Source organism: Triticum dicoccoides, chromosome 7B (assembly GCF_002162155.2).
Source record: "Triticum dicoccoides isolate Atlit2015 ecotype Zavitan chromosome 7B, WEW_v2.0, whole genome shotgun sequence".
Taxonomy (NCBI): domain Eukaryota; kingdom Viridiplantae; phylum Streptophyta; class Magnoliopsida; order Poales; family Poaceae; genus Triticum; species Triticum dicoccoides.
In genome coordinates, this window is record NC_041393.1 from 373,702,956 (window position 1) to 373,723,835 (window position 20,880).

Consider the following 20,880-nt stretch of genomic DNA (forward strand, 5'->3'; position numbering starts at 1 on the left):
AGTTCCACCAAAAGTGAGGTCACTTTGTTTGTTCGGGAAGACATCTGTATGCACAAATATCAACCAACTAGTAAACATATACCCCACCTTGTATTTTCGATTTAAACACACCTCTTCCGCTTAGCATCTGTCATGTTTTGCACTGGACAATTTGATAATGTCATGTTTGGCCCTCGACAATTTTGTACTGAATTGATTTGCTAGTTCAGAGCAGAAATATAGCACCTGTTCTTCACCAGACCAAGGATATCCATGTTCGCAGTGATGGAAGAGGTGAAATTGATACAACCGAAATTGAGCATCCAATCATTGAATCATGTCCTGCACCTCCAATGTAGGTCCACCCTGCCAATAAATTCACATGCAAACCACTAATATTACTATCTAAAAACAGTACAAAAAGAGTAGCAAGATAGTAGCAAACCATGTACCTTCATAATGGATAGCTCATAGTGCCACCAATTCGATATAAAGGTTTGGAAGAAAACATGCTCCTAATGTTGAACCATTTGGACTTTTTGTGCAGTTCCACTAAAATCGAGCATCCCTGTTTGCATAGATATTGAAAGTGTGATTACTATAAAAGTGGCACTAGTTGAAGCATAGACTCAGAAATATAAGCATTCCAATTTCTTAATGGAAAAAGGTGGCAAGACTGTTTCTAACCACCTGTTTGAAGGAATAAATAAGGCAATAGCGGCTGATGTCAGGAAGGCATATATAGTTCTTTCTGAAAAATGAACGATTCCTGACCTTTCCTCTTCTTTAAGCATATTTTGTGCAGCTCAACTACAATAAAATGCCATCACTGATACGTCTCGAACGTATCTATAATTTTTGATTGTTCCATGCTATTATATTACCCATTTTGGATGTTTATGGGCTTTATTTTACACATTTATATCATTTTTGGGACTAACCTACTAACCGGAGGCCCAGCCCGTATTGCTCTTTTTTTTGCCTATTTCAGTATTTCGAAGAAAAGGAATATCAAACGGAGTCCAAATGGAATGAAACCTTCGGGAGCGTGATTTTTGGAACGAACGTGATCCAGAGGACTTGGAGTGCAAGTCAAGAAGCAATCAAGGCGGCCAAGAGATAGGAGGGCGCACCCAGCCCTCCTGGGCGTGCCCCTGTCTCCTAGGCCCCTCGAGCGTCCACTGACCTACTTCTTACTCCTATATATACCCACGTACCCCAAAAACATCCAGGGAGCCAACGAAAAACAATTTCCACCATCGTAACCTTCTGTATCCGCGAGATCCCATCTTGGAGCCTTTGCCGGCGCTCCGCCGAAGGGGGAATCGACCATGGAGGACTTCTACATCAACACCATAGACCCTCCGATGAGTTGTGAGTAGTTTATGATAGACCTTCGGGTCCATAGTTATTAGCTAGATGGCTTCTTCTCGCTTTTTGGATCTCAATACAATATTCTCCCCCTCTCTTGTGGAGATCTATTTGATGTAACTCTTTTTGCGGTGTGTTTGTCGAGATCCGATGAATTGTGGGTTTATGATCAAGTTTATCTATGAGAAATATTTGAATCTTCTCTGAATTCTTTTATGTATGATTGAGTTATCTTTGCAAGTCTCTTCGAATTATCATTTTGGTTTGGCCTACTAGATTGATCTTTCTTGCCATGGCAGAAGTGCTTAGCTTTGGGTTCAATCTTGCGGTGTCCTTACCCAGTGACAGAAAGGGTTGCAAGGCATGTATTGTATTGTTGCCATCGAGGATAAAAAGATGGGGTTTATATCATATTGCATGAGTTTATCCCTCTACATCATGTCATCTTTCTTAATGCGTTACTCTATTCTTATGAACTTAATACTCTAGATGCATGCTGGATAGCGGTCGTGTGTGGAGTAATAGTAGTAGATGCAGGCAGGATTCGGTCTACTTGTCGCGGACGTGATGCCTATATACATGATCATGCCTAGATGATCTCATAATTATTCGCTTTTCTATCAATTGCTCGACAATAATTTATTTACCCACCGTAATACTTATGCTATCTTGAGAGAAGCCTCTAGTGAAACCTATGGCCCCCGGTCTATCTTTTATCATATAAGTTTTCAATCTACTTTTATTTGCATCTTTACTTTTTGCATCTATATTATAAAATACAAAATATATATTTATCTTATCATACTATCTCTATCCGATCTCACTTTTGCAAGTGGCCGTGAAGGGATTGACAACCCCTTGATTGCGTTGGTTGCGAGTTTTTTGTTTGTTTGTATAGGTGCGTGGGACTTTTGAGGAGCCTCTTACTGGATTGATACCTTGGTTCTCAAAAACTGAGGGAAATACTTACGCTACTTTGCTGCATCACCCTTTCCTCTTCAAGGAAAACCAACGCAAGCTCAAGATGTAGCAATCACCGCCTTGACAATTCAGTGACACTATACAAAAAGAAATGACATAACATTAGATCATGATGTCAGGTATGTAATCGACATGTATGTAATCTATAAACATTAATAGTGCAAAAATCTGAAGGTAGTAACAAGTTTCATCGTGGTATACTGGCTATACAACAACATTAGAATGCCTTAGCTTAAAAATCTTTAATACATCCACAATCAACAGCTAACCCTGAACTAATCCAGTGACATTAAATGGCATTGCTTAAATTTATTGGTGGCATTAGACTGAGTGTTGCATTAGTTAAATGTGGCATCACTTTAGCAGTAGCATTGCTTGAATTTACAGCTGGAGTTATACTAACAGCAAAAAAGTGGCAATAAGAGCATGGGATTCCCATTCGGACAGTGGGCGCACCAGTACGATGTCCCTCTATGGACGCATAGAGTGGTGCCCAGAGCAACAAATATCCAGGCAGCATATGTGGATCATGTCCCATTTTTGTTCTCTTTAGCCACCTTTTTCCTATGTGAGGACAACAAACCAATCGACCTAGTCATTCTCTATTGTGCTGCCATGCCTTTCTACCCCTTTTCACCCTTTTTCAACCAAGAGACACGAGACTCGTTCCTTAGCTACTAATTTTCCCCTTTTCAACCTAGATGCAGGTTCGATGCCTAGTCTCTTGGACAGTACTTTCTCCCTTCCTTTCCTTATTCATCCCAGACATGGATTAGTCTGCATCAAGTAGGGTTTCCTTTAATAGTGCAAATTAAGGTTTTCATCTGCGTGACCAGCACAGCAGAGAATAGCAAATTGGGAAGATGGTGGAGTGGAAAAAGATCCACATGCAGCGACGTGGCAGATGGGGCAATAGAACAAGGGTATGGTTCGAAAAGAGGTAGCATACCTGAGGGTCGGCGGGAAGTGGCTTCGCTCATGGACGTCGTCCTCCTCACACACTATGGCAGTGATCTTGGGGACAGAGGCCATCCCACGAGGGCACTAGGTCTGAGAGGACGGCCTTGTAGTTAGTGCGTGACCTCGCTCGCCGCCGACGAGTGCGTCAATGCTACACGTCCTTTTCTTCCCCAACGGAAATGAGACCACCGGTGAGGATGGAGAGAGATGTCGTCTTTTTTAGATCCGGAGAGAGGGTGATAGTGTGAGAAGCAAGTGGGCATCCCTTAGCAAGAAAGCGCTGAAGCTCCAGCCTATATATCTTTTTTGATACTAGTACTAGAGGTGGAGTGGTGGTAGAGTACTTTATATTTTCTCTGCATACAGTACCAGTTAGTCGTGCTTCAAAACTGAACGGCACGCCATTAAAATAATAAAGATCGATAACTAATGCAGCACCTCGGGCCAACACAGCCAGATCGCATTTTGCATGATAAATTACACACCATGTTTCGTTGACATGTGGTCCCATTCCAATATGTCAGTGAGACGACGGCGAGTCCTTTTGTACAATTTCCGAACGAACGTCTATGTAGGCCGGGGTGCCTCTTCGTGTACCGTGGCAACTGTCCACCGCCTCTTCGCCTTTCCCTCTCGATTTGGAACTACTGTTACATGCTCTTCCTCCCTCCTCCATTTTCCTTCCCCCTTCCTTCTTCCATTGTTCGATCGTCTTCTCCATGGAGGGAATAGGCCGGAAAAGACCCCATTATTCTTGCCCCGATCTGAAAGATGACGTGGTGGAGGAACTCATTGATCGGTGCGACGTCATCACCTCGGCTAGCATGTAAAGTTTGTTCAAGACCATTCTCGACTCAACTAATAACATCATTACAAGGAACCCAAGGGTCCAGGAGCAGTTTGATCTCCCCTATCTTCTTCGCCATGACCTTGCTGACCGGCATGCGGACGATGGAGGCCTCGCCATGTGCAAGTTGATGCCGCTTGATAATGATACGTGTGATGTTAAGATGCCGTCACTTGATGGTAAGGCTTGGGAAGGCGCAAATGGAGATTGGGTTGTTTATATTGGGTCCAACTGTGAGTGGGAACTTGTGAATGTGTACACTCATCACCAGGTTCCACTTCCAAAAATCTCAGACTGTCCAGAGGTTGAGCACACCGGTATTCTACGCACGTTCAGATACGATCATGGTGACTGTCGTCTATGGAAGATAGCAATTTGTCGAGTTCCCAACCGCTCTTGGTATTACACGAACTATGAAGTTGTTGCTATCTTCGACAAGCTTCTTGCCATCGTTACTTCCACGCCTCGATGGAAATTGCTCAAAAATCAATTTCTATACACGGATGAGTAAGTGATGCAATTCAATACAAGGGTCTTGTTTTTGCTGCCACCACTCATGGCATTGTTTTTTCATGGGATCCTTATGCTTTCGGTATATTTGTCTTCCACCGTAATTATAATTGTTTCATCCACATGCATGTGGGTTAGCTAGTTTCCATTTACTAATTAACCTTCTTGTGTTTCCAAGGTCCTGTGAACATTCCACCACCTATAGTTGAAAAAATTTATAACCAACGGGAGATGACGATGGTGATGATCACGAGCACGAGGACGAGTAGGACCATATACTCAGTGGCGCCTGGCAACTTATTCCGATGGATCACCTCTTCTTGTCTGTGTACAGGGCATTGCTGATGATACTAAGGAAGCAGGTGTTGTCTCGCATGGTCGCACTCTCCGGACCTATTCCAAAATCTTGCAGGGTATTCGGGATGGATACTAGTGTGCTAGCGCCAACACCTGCTCCCTAGTTCAGTATTGATAGTCCTAAAGGAAACTCACTCTTCCTTGGACTAAACTATCCAATGATGGTGAAAGGCGATCCAGCTGCTGTTGACACAACGTTACTACCATTTATCAGAAGCAATTGTATCTATATGTCGTACTTTGCTCTACTTCCCTACCGTGGCCTTCACAATATGTGTCCCCACATAGGCCGCTTCAGCCTGGATGATCAGTCATGCATTGGTCTCGAGATTAATAGTAGCTGGCCCTTCCCAGAGAATGACGTCTGGTTCAAAGCAAGTGTTTCCAATGTAGACGAGTGGTTGAGCTGAAGTTCATTTCATTGCTTGTTATTTGTTGTGTGATGAAAACTTTAGTATTTATAATGTATCCTCATTGTCGTCGTGGGTTGATAACATGTTGTATGTAATGCTAAATTATATGCCTGTGATAAACTTACTGAATTTATGAATGGCTTTCGAGTCGCTTCACAGAGTGGGTGCTGCGACGAGGCAAAAAGATATTTTTCCGAATACATAAGTGTACGTGCATTGCAACAGGTTATCAGATGAGCCCAATCAACAATAGTACTACTATTTGTTCTAGCTTCACATGCTTCGCGCGTCGGGCGGGTGTTTTAATTGTAGCTGCGAATCCCATCATCCTTGGTCCTCGGATGAGTTTGCATTCCGATGTTTGGGTTCAAACTTCCAAAACGGTTGCACTATCTCCACGTCTATGTATATGTAATACAACAAGTTTTAAACTTGAGACCAGCCATCCACCCTCACAAAGAACACTTTTTAACCTAGCACAATCTCCAGGAAATTTGGCAACAGTGTGAGGTGGGCCATATGTTAACGTGTTCGTTGTACGTAACCAGCACCTCGAATCCTCGATATATAGTGGGGTGGCATGGGCCAGAACAAGCATTCACGTACAGGAGTACATCACACGCCACCAGCATGACTTCCATCTAACACCATATTTCGCGGAGTCTGTGCTAGAGCTATCTCTTCAACCTCCGGCCTTGTTTCTCTAACTCAGCCATCGCGTGGCGGGCGAGGTGGGGGTTTGCCGATAGTCGATTTCCTCAACTGCGGTCCCACATGGGACATCCAGCATCCAGGTTGTGTCATGCAAGAAAATGGAGTGCTAGTTGAAGCCACGTGATGTGCATCTTGGGTTAAACTGTAAATAGAATCTTACTCTTGATTAAATCCAAAAGCGGCCACCGAAGATCTTTATTGGATTTGTTTTTCATCACGAGCACGTCGAGGTGAAAGATGTGCAGGTTCAGTGGGTCATCTCGCATTTTCACTCACATGTGGGACCGCATGTGAGCAAATAGACAATGGGCTTCATGCATCTGCTAACTAGCTGAGAAGAGAGAGAGAGAGAGGAGGGCTGAGCACGGACTCCAAGAAATTTGTTCTACGTAACCAGCACCTAGATATAGGCTCGATATAGTGGGGTGGCATGGGCCATAACTAGCATTCACGTCTAGCAGTGCGGCAGACGCCACCCACACGAGTCCCATATGACAACAATTTCTTGGAGTTTGTGCTACATCCATCTCTTCTCCCTCCTGTTTTCTCCGCCATCGCGCAGTGGGCGGGGTGGGGGTTTGCCGATAGTCAGTTTGCTCAACTGCAGTCCCAGTTGTATGTGAAAATGCAACACAACACGCATTCCCCGTGAGCGGCGTGCCAGGCCAACCGTGTGGGGGTGTGACGTGAACACAACAGGCTTTTCCTTTTGAACTTGTAACTTGTAAAATTTGGATCTGCTCCATGGCGAGACCGACAGATAGAAATAACATTTTTTCCTAGAGTAATGAGAAGTTTGGTTCTGGCGCGGTTCATGCATGGAGTACGTACAAAAATTATGAAGTTGGTGTGAAAAGTAAGATAATTACTAGTAGTACAATATACTACTACATGGATTTGACGGAAAGATAAAAATACATACGGATCCATCAACGACATCTTCATGCCCTAGTGCGCTGGGACACCAACCGATGTGTGAGGAGCAACAGAATTGGCGATGAGCTCAACGTGCTTCTGAACAATGCCGTCCAAGGTTGCATGCGGTCCAAGAAGGCCAGCGACATATCGTCCTCCTCTTGCATGTAGTAGTCCTTGTGGACGATTTGCATGTAGACGTGGGTGATTATGTCGACGGTGTCTTGCTGCACCAGGCGCTGTGCGGCGAGCGCGACTTTGAGGTGGACATTCTCTGGCGCGACGGCGGGCAGTCGCAGGGCCACCAGTTCATCGAAGAGCATGTCACCACAGAGGCCATTGATGGTGGCAGGCATCGCACAGCCTAGACGCGTGGGCTGGAGGCATACGTCAAGGTCGTCCACGAGCTTCTTGACGGTGGTGAACTTGTTGAGGAAGTCGACGAGGACCTCGCCGAACAAAGAGACGAAGCTGTCGTTGATACGTCCCCATCGTATCTACTTTTCCAAACACTTTTTCCCTTGTTTTGGACTGTAACTTGCATGATTTGAATGGAACTAACACGGACTGACATTGTTTTCAGTAGAATTGCCATGGTGTTATTTTTGTGCAGAAATAAAAGTTCTCGGAATGACCTGAAACTCCATGGAGAATATTTTTGGAATTAACAAAAAATACTGGCGAAAGAATCAAGACCAGGGGGCCCACACCCTGTCCACGAGGGTGGGAAGTGCGCCTACCCCCTAGGCGTGCCCCCTGCCTCATGGGCCCCTTGGTGCTCCACCGACCTCAATTCCAACTTTATATTCACGTTCAGGGAGAAAAAAAATTGAGAGATGGATCCATCGCATTTTACGGTACGGAGCCGTCGCCAAGCCCTAATCTCTCTCGAGAGGGCTGATCTGGAGTCCGTTCGGGGCTCCGGAGAGGGGAATCCGTCGTCGTTGTCATCATCAACCATCCTCCATCACCAATTTCATGATGCTCACCGCCGTGTGTGAATAATTCCATCGTAGGCTTGTTGGACGGTTATGGGTTGGATGATATTTACCATGTAATCGAGTCAGTTTTGTTAGGGTTTGATCCCTAGTATCCACTATGTTCTGAGATTGATGTTGATATGACTTTGCTATGCTTAATGTTTGTCACTAGGGCCCGAGTGCCATGATTTCAGATCTGAACTGTCGGAGACCCCTTTAGCATATAAAAGGAGGCCCATGCGCAACGTAGAAGGGGGTTCGAGGGAGAAAAACACTCACGCTCGGTCTCGTTAGCCGCTAGTGTGTACTGTAGCACTCAGCGCTCCCGAGCAAGAACTCAATACACTCAGACATGCAGCAGTAGGAGTGTTATCTCTCCGGAGAGCTCCGAAGCTGGGTAAACCGCTCGTGTGCTTTGCCTCGATCCGCTCTTCGTGCGATCTCCGCCCCCCGCCGAACTGAAAGGGGCTCGGTCCGCCGGTCCCATAGGTGTTCGTGGATCAGTTTCCCCGACATCTTTGGCGCGCCAGGTAGGGGGCGTCGAGGTTGTCTGAACCTGATCCGGCGTTCACACGAGCTAAATCTTCATCTTCTTCATCGACATGCCACCGAAGAAGAAGGCTTCGGCGGTAGCTGTTTCGTCCACGTCGATCCCACCACCACCGGAGCAAACGGGTGGTGGGGTTGACGCTGGCGGAAGAACGGACATCGACGAGGGAGCTCACGGTGCTGCCAGGTCCAAGGACAGGGCCGCGCAGACCTCGGCGTCCGTACATGCACCGCGCCCATCTCAGGAGGTGCAGGACCGACAGCGTCATGGTATTCACAGTGCCATACGTTTGTTGGACCAAGATCGAGCTGGTGGATGTCAGGGTGCTCAAGACCAGCATGCACGCCAACATGCTGGCACGAGCGAGACACGGTCGCCTGGACGGGATACTGCTCCTTCTAACATAGTTAGAAGTCCGAGCATATCCCGCTCCTCGCGCCGTTCGCCACTGCCGCCCACCACTCCAGCAGAAGCTTTGGCGTGAGCTCAACTGCTCCTGGATTACCCTCCAACGGCAGACAAGATAGATGAATGGAGGGCCACCATTCAGAGTCTCATCGGCTTCGCCAACAGCGACACTCGTGATCTGCGGCAAGTCCAGTGGCCCAGCACGAAGAATTTCAAGCCAGATGTACCAGAGAAGTACGACGGCAAGTTGCATCCGTCGGAGTTCCTCAGCATCTACACCATCGTGGTGCAAGCTGCCGGGGGGCGGGACGACAAGATCCTGGCCAACTACTTACCGCTGGTGCTCAAGCCCAATGTCAGATCCTGGCTCATGCACTTGCCGGACAACTCCATATCCTCCTGGGCAGACCTATGCCATCAGTTTGTCGGCGCCTTTACAGGCGGCCACAAGCCTCATGGCCAAGAGAGCGACCTTCATCTGCTCGCCCAGAAGGAAGGAGAGCCCCTGCGCAAGTACATTCAGAGAATCAGCCGCGTACAGCACAACATCCCAGATGTCCACCCTGCCGCGGTAATCAGCGCGTTCCATCAGAACATGCGAAACCGCAGGATGCGGGAGGAGATGGTGATGTGCAAGATCAGAGACGTCAGTGAGCTATATGCCCTGGCCGACAAGTGTGCACGTGCTGAGGAACGGAGGAAACTCCCCGGAGAGAATACAGGAGCAGGAGGATCTGATAGTGAGGAGACTGCCCCGGCAAAGAGAAACCGGCGGCAGAACAACAGGAAAAAGAAAGGCAAAGATGTGCTAGTCGTTGAGCAGTCCGGCAATGGAGGTGGCGCCAAGAAAGCCAAAGCTGGTAGCTCCGGTGAGCAGATTGCCGCATACACCAACTACCAGGCTGTGGCGGTCACCGACAAGCAGGACGGCACCAACAAGCAGTACTGCAAGATCCACCGCACCAAGGGCCATGACCTCCAAAGCTGCAAGAAGGTCGAGCAGCTTGTCGAGTAGCAAAAGGCTGAATACGAGCGATGCGACAAGGAGAGAGCCCAGGAAGGTGCTAGAGGAGCCGGCAAGAAACGCCCCGGCAGAGGAGGACGCCGCGGCAAGGCCAAGCAGCGGCAAGGAGACAGACCTCCCTGCGGCCGCGACAAGGATAAAGATGACGATGACGATGAAGATATGGATGATGACGAGACCGATGAGCAGGAGTTCCAGAAAGCCACAGAGGTCCTATGCATTGACGGCGGTGCTTCTCTGCATACTTCACACCGCCAGCTCAAGCAGTGGGTGCGGGAAGTCAATGCGGCAGAACCACCCGTCGAGTCACGCAAGCCTCTGAAATGGTCCAACATGCCTATCATCTTTGATATTGAGGACCACCCTGATCGCATAACTGCGGTCAGGTGCTTGCCAATGTTGGTTTCACCAACTATCCGCAACCTCAAGGTCACTAAGATGCTAGTTGACGGCGGTGCCAGCTTGAACCTGATCTCCTCCGCGGCACTCCAGAAACTCAAGATCCCTGATGGCGAGCTTGAAGAGATCGACACTTTCCAAGGAATCAATCCGGGAAGGAGCAAGCCGAAGGGAAAGATCACGTTGCCGGTGACATTTGGCAGCGAGTTGAACTTCAGGACTGAGAGGGTCACTTTTGACGTTGCTGACTTTCCATAGCCTTACAATGGGATACTCGGCCGTCCAGCACTCGCCAAATTCATGGCAGCCTCTCAATATGCATACAACATGCTAAAGATGCTAGGCCCTATAAGTGTCATCTCTGTCCCTGGTGACAAGAAGGATGCTCTTATCTGCGCCGACAAGATCTACCGGGAAGCAGCAGCCGCAACAGATCGCAAGTCACTTGCCGTTGAAGCTCCCGAGGCGAAGAACAAGACCAAGTCCGGCAAGAATTCTGATGCCTACTCCGGCAAGCGCACCTCTTCGGAGTGTTGCGCTATCGTCGAGAACGCACCATCGAGCTCCACCGGCAAGTGTAAGAAGACAATGGCAGCTCCACCAGAGACCAAGAAGGTGTCCGCCAAGGAGGATGGCACTGGTGGTACTTTCACCATCAGTGCCACTCTCGACCCTAAATAGGAAAGCGCGCTCGTTGCTTTCCTGCGGGCGAACGTTGACGTATTTGCGTGGCAACCGTCTGACATCCCCGGTGTTCCCAGGAAAGTAATCGAGCACCATCTTGCCGTCTGTCCTCATGCACGGCCCGTCAAGCAGAAAGTCAGGAAACAGGTAGTGGAGCGCCAAGAATTCATCGCAGAAGAAATCAAGAAATTGGAAGCAGCAGGCCTTGTCAGAGGAGTGCTCCATCCTACGTGGTTGGCCAACCCTGTAATCATGCGCAAGGCAAACGGGAAATGGAGGCTTTGTATCGACTTTACCGATGTCAATAAAGCTTGTCCCAAAGACCCATTTCCCTTGCCGCGCATCGACCAGATTGTTGACTCCACGGCCAGATGTGACTTGCTTTCATTTCTTGATGCATACTCAGGATACCATCAGATCTTCATGGCAGAAGAGGATGAGGAGAAGACCGCATTCATCACCCCATGTGGTACATACTGTTTCGTATGGATGCCTTTCGGTTTAAAGAATGCTGGTTCAACATTTGCAAGGGTAGTCCATGATGCTTTTGAGCCGCAAATACACAGAAATGTGGAAGCCTACATGGATGACATCATGGTCAAGAGCAAGGACAAGGCGACTCTGATTCAAGATTTAGACGAAACCTTCGCAAATCTGCGCAAGATCAACCTCAAGCTTGACCCCGAGAAGTGTGTGTTTGGAGTCCCCTCCGGCAAGCTTCTCGGGTTCTTCGTGTCTCAGCGGGGAATTGAAGCCAATCCCGACAAGATCAAGGCCATTGAGCAGATTGAAGCACCAAAGCGCGTTAAGGATGTACGAAGACTTGCCGGTTGCGTAGCTGCTCTCAGCAGGTTTATCTCTAAGTCTGCTGAGCGCGCCCTGCCATTTTTCAAAATATTGAAAAAGGTAGGTCCAATGAAATGGACTCCGGAAGCGGAGGCTGCACTGCAGGACTTAAAGAGATACCTGTCCTCCACTCCAACACTTGTCGCACCTAGGCCACAAGAGAAGTTGCTGCTATATATAGCGGCAACCAATCAAGTGGTTAGTGCTGCATTAGTAGCGGAGAGGGATGCGGATGATGAGCCAGCAACCACGGCAGATGCATCCAGCAACAAGCAAGGGACTTCACCGGCAAGCTCTGGTCCCGACAAAGATGGATATGTGCAGGCGCATGAGAAGATGCAGAAAAGAATGGTGCAGCGCCCAGTTTACTTTGTCAGTTCCCTTCTGCAGGGTGCTAGGTCAAGGTACTCTAGTGTGCAGAAATTGCTTTTCGGCCTTCTCATGGCCTCGAGAAAGTTGCGCCATTACTTCCAAGCACATGAGATCACAGTCGTCACTCGTTTTCCGCTGAAGAGGATACTGCAAAATCCAGAAGCAACGGGCAGGATTGTCGAGTGGGCACTGGAACTGTCAAGCTTTGGCCTCAAGTTTGAGAGCACTTCAACTATCCAAAGCAGAGCATTGGCGGAGTTCATAGCAGAATGGATGCCAACACAAGATGAAGAAATTCCAGAAACAAGCATCCCCGTCAAGGAAGCAAGCAAAGAGTGGCTGATGTACTTTGATGGTGCCTTCTCGCTGCAAGGCGTCGGTGCGGGTGTGCTACTTGTTGCACCCACCAGAGAGCACCTCAAGTACGTAGTCCAGATGCACTTTCCCAAGGATCAAGCAACGATGTCACAGCCCCAGATCAGCCCTTGTTTGTTTTTGCTTTAGCATCCATGCAACATGTTTAAATTTTATGAAATTTGAAATGGGGATGACCAAGCCCTAGCACCAAAGCATTGCAAATAGGTTCAACTTCAAAATATTTTCAAGAACCCAAATTGGTTTGCAAAAATGTTCATGATTACTGGAAAAGGGTGAAAACCATATTCAGAGATGATGGATATTTTTCCAAGACATTTTTGGATTTTTGATTAAACCATATTGTATTTGAATTGGGGCATTTAAATACTGTTAATATTTTTAAATGCTCCAACAATTCTGAAAATAGTTGAGGGCCTCTGTAATAATTCAGTTAATGTCCACAATTATTCTCAGGATTTATAAAAAATGATTTAGTGTCTAAAACTAAATCAAAACAAACTACAGAAAATAGAAATAGAAAAGAGGAAATAAAAGAAAGGGAGAGAAGGCCACCAGGCCACCTACCTAACTTACCTGGCGCCCACTTACCTGGCCCAGCACGACCCAGCCCATCTCCACTCCCCCTGTCGTCTTCCTCCTCGCCAGAAGGACCGAGGCGTGGCGCGCGCCCGAGAGGCCTCGGCCACCTCCTGCTTCCTCCTTGACGCCCCGGTGACGCCACGCGCCTCCCCGACCCCCTCTCACCTCTCCCTCACTCGCTGCACCCTCTCTCCCTCCCCTGACTCCCTTCCCCGAGCACACCCGAGAGTCGCCGTCGCCGCCGTTCGCCATAGCCGCAGCCACCAGCCCTCCCTCGCCCTTCCGCCAGTTCCAGAAGCTCCGCCGCTGACCTCTACACCGTCCCCGCCAAGCCACACGAGCGGACGCGCCCTGCCGCGGCTTCCCCGACCTCTTCTTCAAGCTTCAGCCGCCGAGATCGCGGGCGACCGTGTGCCCTCCCTGACGCCTCCCCGAGCTCCCCGAGGCCACCGTCGCAACCCCTGTGAGCCTCCGGTCGATTCCCCTCGTCTCCCCGCGTCGATTTCGCGCCCTAGCCACAGATGCACATAGCCGAGTTGTGCTCGCCGCCGGCGAAGTCGTCACCATGGCTTGAGCAAGCCCAGCTTGCCCCTGAGCATGTCATCGCGCTCGCGCTGCTCCCAGGAGCCGATCTAGCCCACCCGTTCGTCTCACCGTGCACCACAACGCCGATTCCAAGCACACCCGAACTCCGGCCGCCGCCTTGGAGCTCGCCGTCGTCGGCTCCGGCCACCATAGGTCCGGCCACCACCACCGTTCGACGCGCACCACTGCGTGCGTTTGAATGCAACTAACCGCGCTCGAAATGATGCCCTGAGGGCAATTTCCGAAGCCCGCCGCCGCATCTGGCCTCGCCGGCGTCATGTCGCCGGTGGGGTTGACCTACTTGACCACGGCGGAACCCCCCCTGGGTCGATGACAGGTGGGGCCAGCCCCTGTTAATTAGTTTAGGTGTTAGATTAGTTAACACTAATTAAGTTAGTTAATTATTTAAGCCACTGACATGTGGGCCCAGCCCTGCTGACATTTTCGTTAGTATTAGTTTAACCCTAATCAACCCAGTTAACCAACTGAGTCACTGACACGCGGGACCCACTGTCAGGTTTGACCTGGACCCGCCTAGTTGACCTGCTGACATCAGCATGACCTAGTGCTGACGCAATAAATCATTTTCTGGTTTTAAAATAATTCAGGAAATTCGAGAAAATTGTATAAACTTCTAAAAATCATAGAAATTCAACCGTAACTCCAAATTAAATAATTTATATATGAAAAATTATCAGAAAAATTCAAGGAATCCATCTGTACCATTTTCATGCATGTTAGAACAACTTATAGCTGCTGTTTAGCACAAATCAATTAAATGGCATTTGAATAATCACATATGGAGTTTGAATTTAAATCTTGTATTCAAACCAACTTCATTTAACCTGTTGCTAGTTGCATTAGCCCAAAACACACTCATATTGCCATGTCATGAGCATGCATCATATTGTTGCATCGCATTGATTGTGTTCTCTCTTGTTTGCCGGTATTTGTCCCCTCTCGGTAGACGATGTTCTGACGATGTGATCGTTGACACTGATGAAGACTCAATGTTATCTTCAGAAGTGCCAGGCAAGCAAAACCCCCCCTTGTTCATTCCAATAAAATCCCACTCTCTCGCTCCTGCTCTCTTTTACTGCATTAGGACAACATCGATTCATCTGTTACTTGCTGCAGTAGCTGAACCCCTTTATCCTCTGCATGACCTGTCATTCCACAGTAATTAGATGAAACCCACTAGCATGAGTAGGAGTTGTTTGAGCCCTGATGTGCCTACTCATTCATGCTTGTTTGTCATGCCTGCTACTGCTTAGAGTCGAGTCAGGTCTGATTCATCCGGGATGAATCAGAGGTGTGTGAACATGTCCTACGGTGTGTGAGCTAAGCGTGTGAACACGATTTGGTAAAGGTAGCGGTGAGAGGCCATGTAGGAGTACATGGTGGGTTGTCTCATTGCAGCCGTCCTCAGGAACTGAGTTCTGTGTTTGTGATCCATGATTCAGCTACTACCACGCATTGGGCCCGAAACCAATGGACCCTCTCGGCTTCTTAATCACCCTTGTCCTCTGTCCAGGAGTTGCAAGTAGTTTCTGGTGTTTGTAGTATGCTGGAGGCCGTGCGCAGCGCTGACCGTAGGGGTGGGCTGTGATCCGGTAGGCACGTGGCCGGGTATACCGGGCGCCCGTTTGGTGTCACGGAACCCTGTTCACATTGTTTGGGGCTGTGAGCGAAACTCCGGCCGGATCTCCTCATGGATGGAACCCGAATAGGCGATAAACCTGGACTAGAGACTCGAGTGTTTAGGTAGGCCGTGGCTGACACCCACGTTGGGCTTCCGCTTGAAGGTTGCCGAGTACATGTCGTGTAAACGGCGGTAAGTGGTGAGAGCGTGTGTGAAGAAGTACACCCCTGCAGGGTTAACATCATCTATTCGAATAGCCGTGTCCGCGGAAAAGGACTTCTGGGTTGCTTATATCAGTTCATAGACAAGTGAAAGTGGATACCCTAAAATACGCAAGATAAGCGTGAGTGCTATGGATGGCGTTCTCGTAGGGAGACGGGAGCGGATCCATAGTGGTGTATTGATATGGTGAATATGTGGACTCATGTGCGCCACCTCAAAAGAGTTACTTGCAGTCGTAGTTTAGGATAGCCACCGAGTCAAAGCTGGCTTGCTGCAGTTAAACCCCACCATCCCCTTGTTGATAATGATGCATATGTAGTTAGTTCTGATGTAAGTCTTGCTGGGTACATTTGTACTCACGTTTGCCTATTTTATGTTTTTGCAGAGAGACTTCAGTCTCACTAGTAATTCCGCGTGGTCTTCGACGTTTAGCTTGTTACCTCAGCTACGATCTTGTGCCCTCGGCAGGATCTGGTAGATAGTCAGGCTTCTCAGCCTTTTTCATTTATAGTTGTCTGTACTCAGACATGATAGCTTCCGCTTGTGCTTTGATTTGTATGCTCTGAATGTTGGGTCATGAGACCCCTGTTTGTAATATCTCGCTCCTCGGAGCCTATTGAATAAATTACTTGAGTCGTAGAGTCATGTTGTGATGCCATGTTGTATTTGCACATATCGAGCATATTGTGTGTATGTTATTGAAATGCTTGGTATGTGTGGGATCTGACCATCTAGTTGTTTATCTTTAGTAGCCTCTCTTACCGGGAAATTTCTCCTAGTGTTTCCACTGAGCCATGGTAGCTTGCTACTGCTCCGGAACACTTAGGCTGGCCGGCATGTGTCCTTCTTCGTTCCTGTGTCTGTCCCTTCGGGGAAATGTCACGCGATGAATACCGGAGTCCTGTTAGCCCGCTACAGCCCGGTTCACCGGAGTCCTGCTAGCCCAGTGCTACAGCCTGGATTCACTCGCTGATGACCGACACGTTCGATGCTGGGTCATGGATGCCTGTCCCTGTAAGTCTGTGCCACTTTGGGTTTACGACTAGCCATTTCAGCCCGGGTCCTTTGTCATATGGATGCTAGTGACACTATCATATATGTGAGCCAAAAGGCGCATACGGTCCCGGGCCAGGTAAGGTGGCACCCGTGGGAATACCGTGCGTGAGGCCGCAAAGTGATATGATGTGTTACATGCTAGATCGGTGTGACTTAGGATTGGGGTCCTGACAAACGAACAATACCGCAGAGTATGAAGGTTTGCTTGCCGGTCTCAGGATCGCAGCAGACCTTGGGATCAAGAAGCTCATCGTCAGGGATGACTCACAGCTTGTCGTCCGCCAAGTGAACAAGAATTATCAGAGTCCGTTGATGGAAGCCTACGTTGATGAAGTGAGCAAGCTAGAAGAGCACTTTGACGGCCTACAGATGGAACATGTTCCAAGAGCTCAGAACGACATTGCTGATGGCCTGTCGAAGTGCGCCGCACTTAAGTTACCTGTGGAACCAGTGATCTTTGTGCTCAAACTGACTCAACCGTCTGTAACGCCATCAACTGGACAGAGCAAGAAGAGGAAGTTGGTTTCTGGTGACTATTTTCCGGCAGAGCTCCCTGAAGCCGCCGCGAAGAAGGTCCTCAAGATCAACACCAAGGGTGCTGAGGAGCAGTCTGCTCCGGCAAGCCCTAGGGTTTGTTCCGTTGAAGCAGACGCTCCCGACAAGTTTTGCTCTGGCAAGCTTGCCGGGGAACGTCAAGCTCCGACTGAGCCGTAGGTTCTCGCCGTAGAAGCGGATGGTCCCGCAGTAGCAGATGTGCCTTTAGTCCTTGTTGTCGAGCGGCAAGCTCCAGCATGGGCACATCAGATTGTCTGTTTCCTTCACACAGGAGAACTTCCCGCAGAGCAAGAAGAAGCGGTAAGAGTAGCCCCGCAGTCAAGTATGTACCAGTTTGTCGATAGCACACTGTACAGAAGAAGACTCAACGACGTGAAATTGAAGTGTATTCACCGGGAAGACGGTCAAAAGCTATTGGCAGATATACATGGAGGCATATGTGGTCACCACATTGGCACAAGAGCACTTGCCGGCAAAGCGTTCCGGCAAGGTTTCTTTTGGCCGACAGCCCTCCAGGATGCAACTGCACAAGTAACCAAGTGTGAAGCGTGCCAGTTCCATTCCAAGCAGATACACCAGCCAGCTCAAGCTCTCCAGACGATCCCTTTATCCTAGCCATTTTCGATCTGGGGGCTCGACATCCTCGGCCCCTTTCCCCGAGCTGTCGGGGGCTTTGAGTACTTGTACGTTGCAATCGACAAGTTCACAAAGTGGCCGGAAGTGGAAGCAGTGAGGAAGGTGACAGCACAGTCAGCAGTCAAGTTCTTCAGGTCGATTGTTTGCCGCTTTGGGATCCCTAACAGGATCATCACCGACAACGGCACACAATTCACGAGCTGCACCTTCATGACCAGGGTCTGCTTCGCTTCTGTTGCTCATCCGAGAAGCAACGGTCAAGCGGAGAGGGCAAATGCTGAAGTGCTGCATGGGCTCAAGACCAGGACTTTCGACAGGCTGCACAAGTGCGGAAGGAACTGGATTGAGGAGCTGCCGGTGGTTCTTTGGTCGATTAGGACGACGCCAAATCGAGCCACAGGCCAGACACCTTTCGCTCTAGTCTATGGAGCAGAGGCAGTTCTCCCCATGGAACTCGTATACGGGTCACCTCGAGTGCTCGCTTATGATGAGCTCGAGCAAGAGCAGTTGCGACAAGATGACGCGCTGCTCCTTGAGGAGGACCGTCTTCAGGCGGCTGTACGAGCTGCTCGATACCAGCAAGCTTTGCGCCGCTACCATAGCCGCAAAGTTAATGCCAGAAGTCTCGAGGAAGGCGACCTTGTTCTTCGGCGCGTTCAGTCCGCCAAGAATACCAACAAGTTGACGCCGAAGTGGGAAGGCCCTTACCGGGTGAAACGAGTCACTAGGCCTGGCGCTGTCCGCCTTGAGACCGAAGATGGCATTCCGGTGAGCAACTCCTGGAACATTGAGCGTCTTCGTAAGATTTACCCGTAGGGCGCGGTTGCCGGAACCTGTTCCGGCAACCACCTTTTGTACAAGTCTTGCCGATGTTGCATATAATCCTTTGTACGAAGCCGGGCGCAGACCCCGTGCATAAGTAAAGCTCATGTGCTCCGCACATCTTGTCAATTTCATGCTTTCTACTTTTCTTTGCATGCGTTATCTGACACTTTGTGCAGCGCCTACCCCCGGTAAGCAATAACGAGCCGTAAGGCTCCATATCTTTATTTTATCTTCTTTCTCTTTCTCAAAGAAAGGAAGGTTCCCTCGCCCACAAGTTTGCCGGGGAGGGGGGGGAGGAGAAGATAATGGTGTGGACCAAGCGACGTTCGAGGAAGTTTCGCCTTACCGGGAAGCAAACGACAGAAAAGCTAAGTTGCTAAAGCTTGAGCAATCAGTTTTAAAATTTTTAAGTTATCTTCCTCGAACGACCGTGCTTTGTATGGAAAACCTATGTGCGGAGGAACCAACTCGTAGCTAGTTGCGTCCTTACTTTGTTTCGAGTCCACTCAACAACTTAAGTGAGCTGCGACTAGTTGCAACAAGGTTTCTTGTCGGTAGCAGCACCGCCAGCAGGCTGCTGACGTCCCGCACTCAGCGCTCGCGGCTAAGGTGCCTGCGCCGACAAGTTCCCTAAAAGCGTAGGGCAAAAACATACAAAGGAAGGAATCAAGTAAAGGAAATAACATAGCAATCGCTACCCAAAATAGAGTCATATTACAAGATAGCTTGTCGCAGCTCTAACAGATTGTTCTCATAACATGACCAGCAGCGACAAGAAAAAGAGAAAACGGGCGGCCTAATCTACACGATCGCCCTCAACCCTCTTGATCCCGCTCACCTTGTCCACAATGGGTGCGACAAGGGTCTTGAGCGCTTCCAGATCAGCATCCGGCGGCAAGGTCCTGAGGACGTTGGAGAGGTTAAGGCCTGGGTTGCGGAAGGCCAACTTCACCAGCACCTTTTGAAGAGCTCCCGCGCAGATCTTGCGTGACTCGTCGGCCAGCTGCTTTGGGATCTTCTCCCGGAGTCGCTGGAGGGCCATCGCCACGCCTTTGAAGAACAAGCTGAGCTTGGCGCTGGGTTGGAGGTGCTCATCGGAGGAATACCGAGATCCTCCATCCCCAGCTGCGCCAGCTCCCCGTCGATGGCTGCGGCAACATCCATGAGACCCTCGGTCCAGTGCTCCACATTCTCCCTAAAAGCGTTCTGGGTGGCAGCAGCATTCGCCAGCAGCGCGTCATCGGCCTTGATCTTCTCCTTCAAGGCCACCTCCTGCTCCCTGGCGCCGTCCAGTGTCTTGGTCAAAGTGGTCAGCTTCAATTCAAGATCTACGTTGGAGTCCTCGGCGGCACTAAGCTCTTTGCTCCTCTCAGCGAGACGACCCTGCAGCTCGCCATGAGCGGCGGCGTCCTTCTCGCGCTCATGCTTGAGCGCAGCAAGCTCCTCGCCACTCGCCTTGAGATTGGCCTCCAGCTGCGCCACCTTCGTCTCCAGCTCCTTCTTGGCGGCCTCGGCAGCTGCGGCAGCATCCTCTGCTTCCTTGAGAGCCCCGCCAAATGTTTGCTCGCGCGTGGCAAGCTCCTCCTCGTGGCTGTCAAGGTTGACCTTGCGCTGCGCCAACTCGCCTTCCTGCGCAGATAGCTTTTCGGCAACAAGCCGCTGTTGCTCTTCAACTTCAGCCTTCTCGAGGAGGAAGGCTTTACGCTCCTCGGTGAGTTGCTCCTGCTCCTCTGCCAGGGATCGGAGAGCTTCCTGCCTGAGACCCCGGAGCTCCTCCGCGCGCTTCTCGATGTCCACTCCCGCCTTCGCGACAAGCGCTTCTCGGGATTCCAGCTTGGCCTGTCGGGCGCGGTAAAGCGACAACAGCTTCCGTAGCAGCCGTTCCTCCTCAGGCTCGTCGCTGCCGCTGCTTGGTGCGTCGACCAGTGTCAGCCCAGCAGAGGCGAGCACCTCTCCATCCAAGATCTCTCCTTCGACCGGCGCCCTGGAGCTTGACGCCCAGGGGAGCTTGATGAAGATGCCATCGCCGGCCTTCAAATAGGCGCCGGGCTGGGGCTCTTGGAGCCTGGCACTGCAGCAGTGGCGGAGGGAT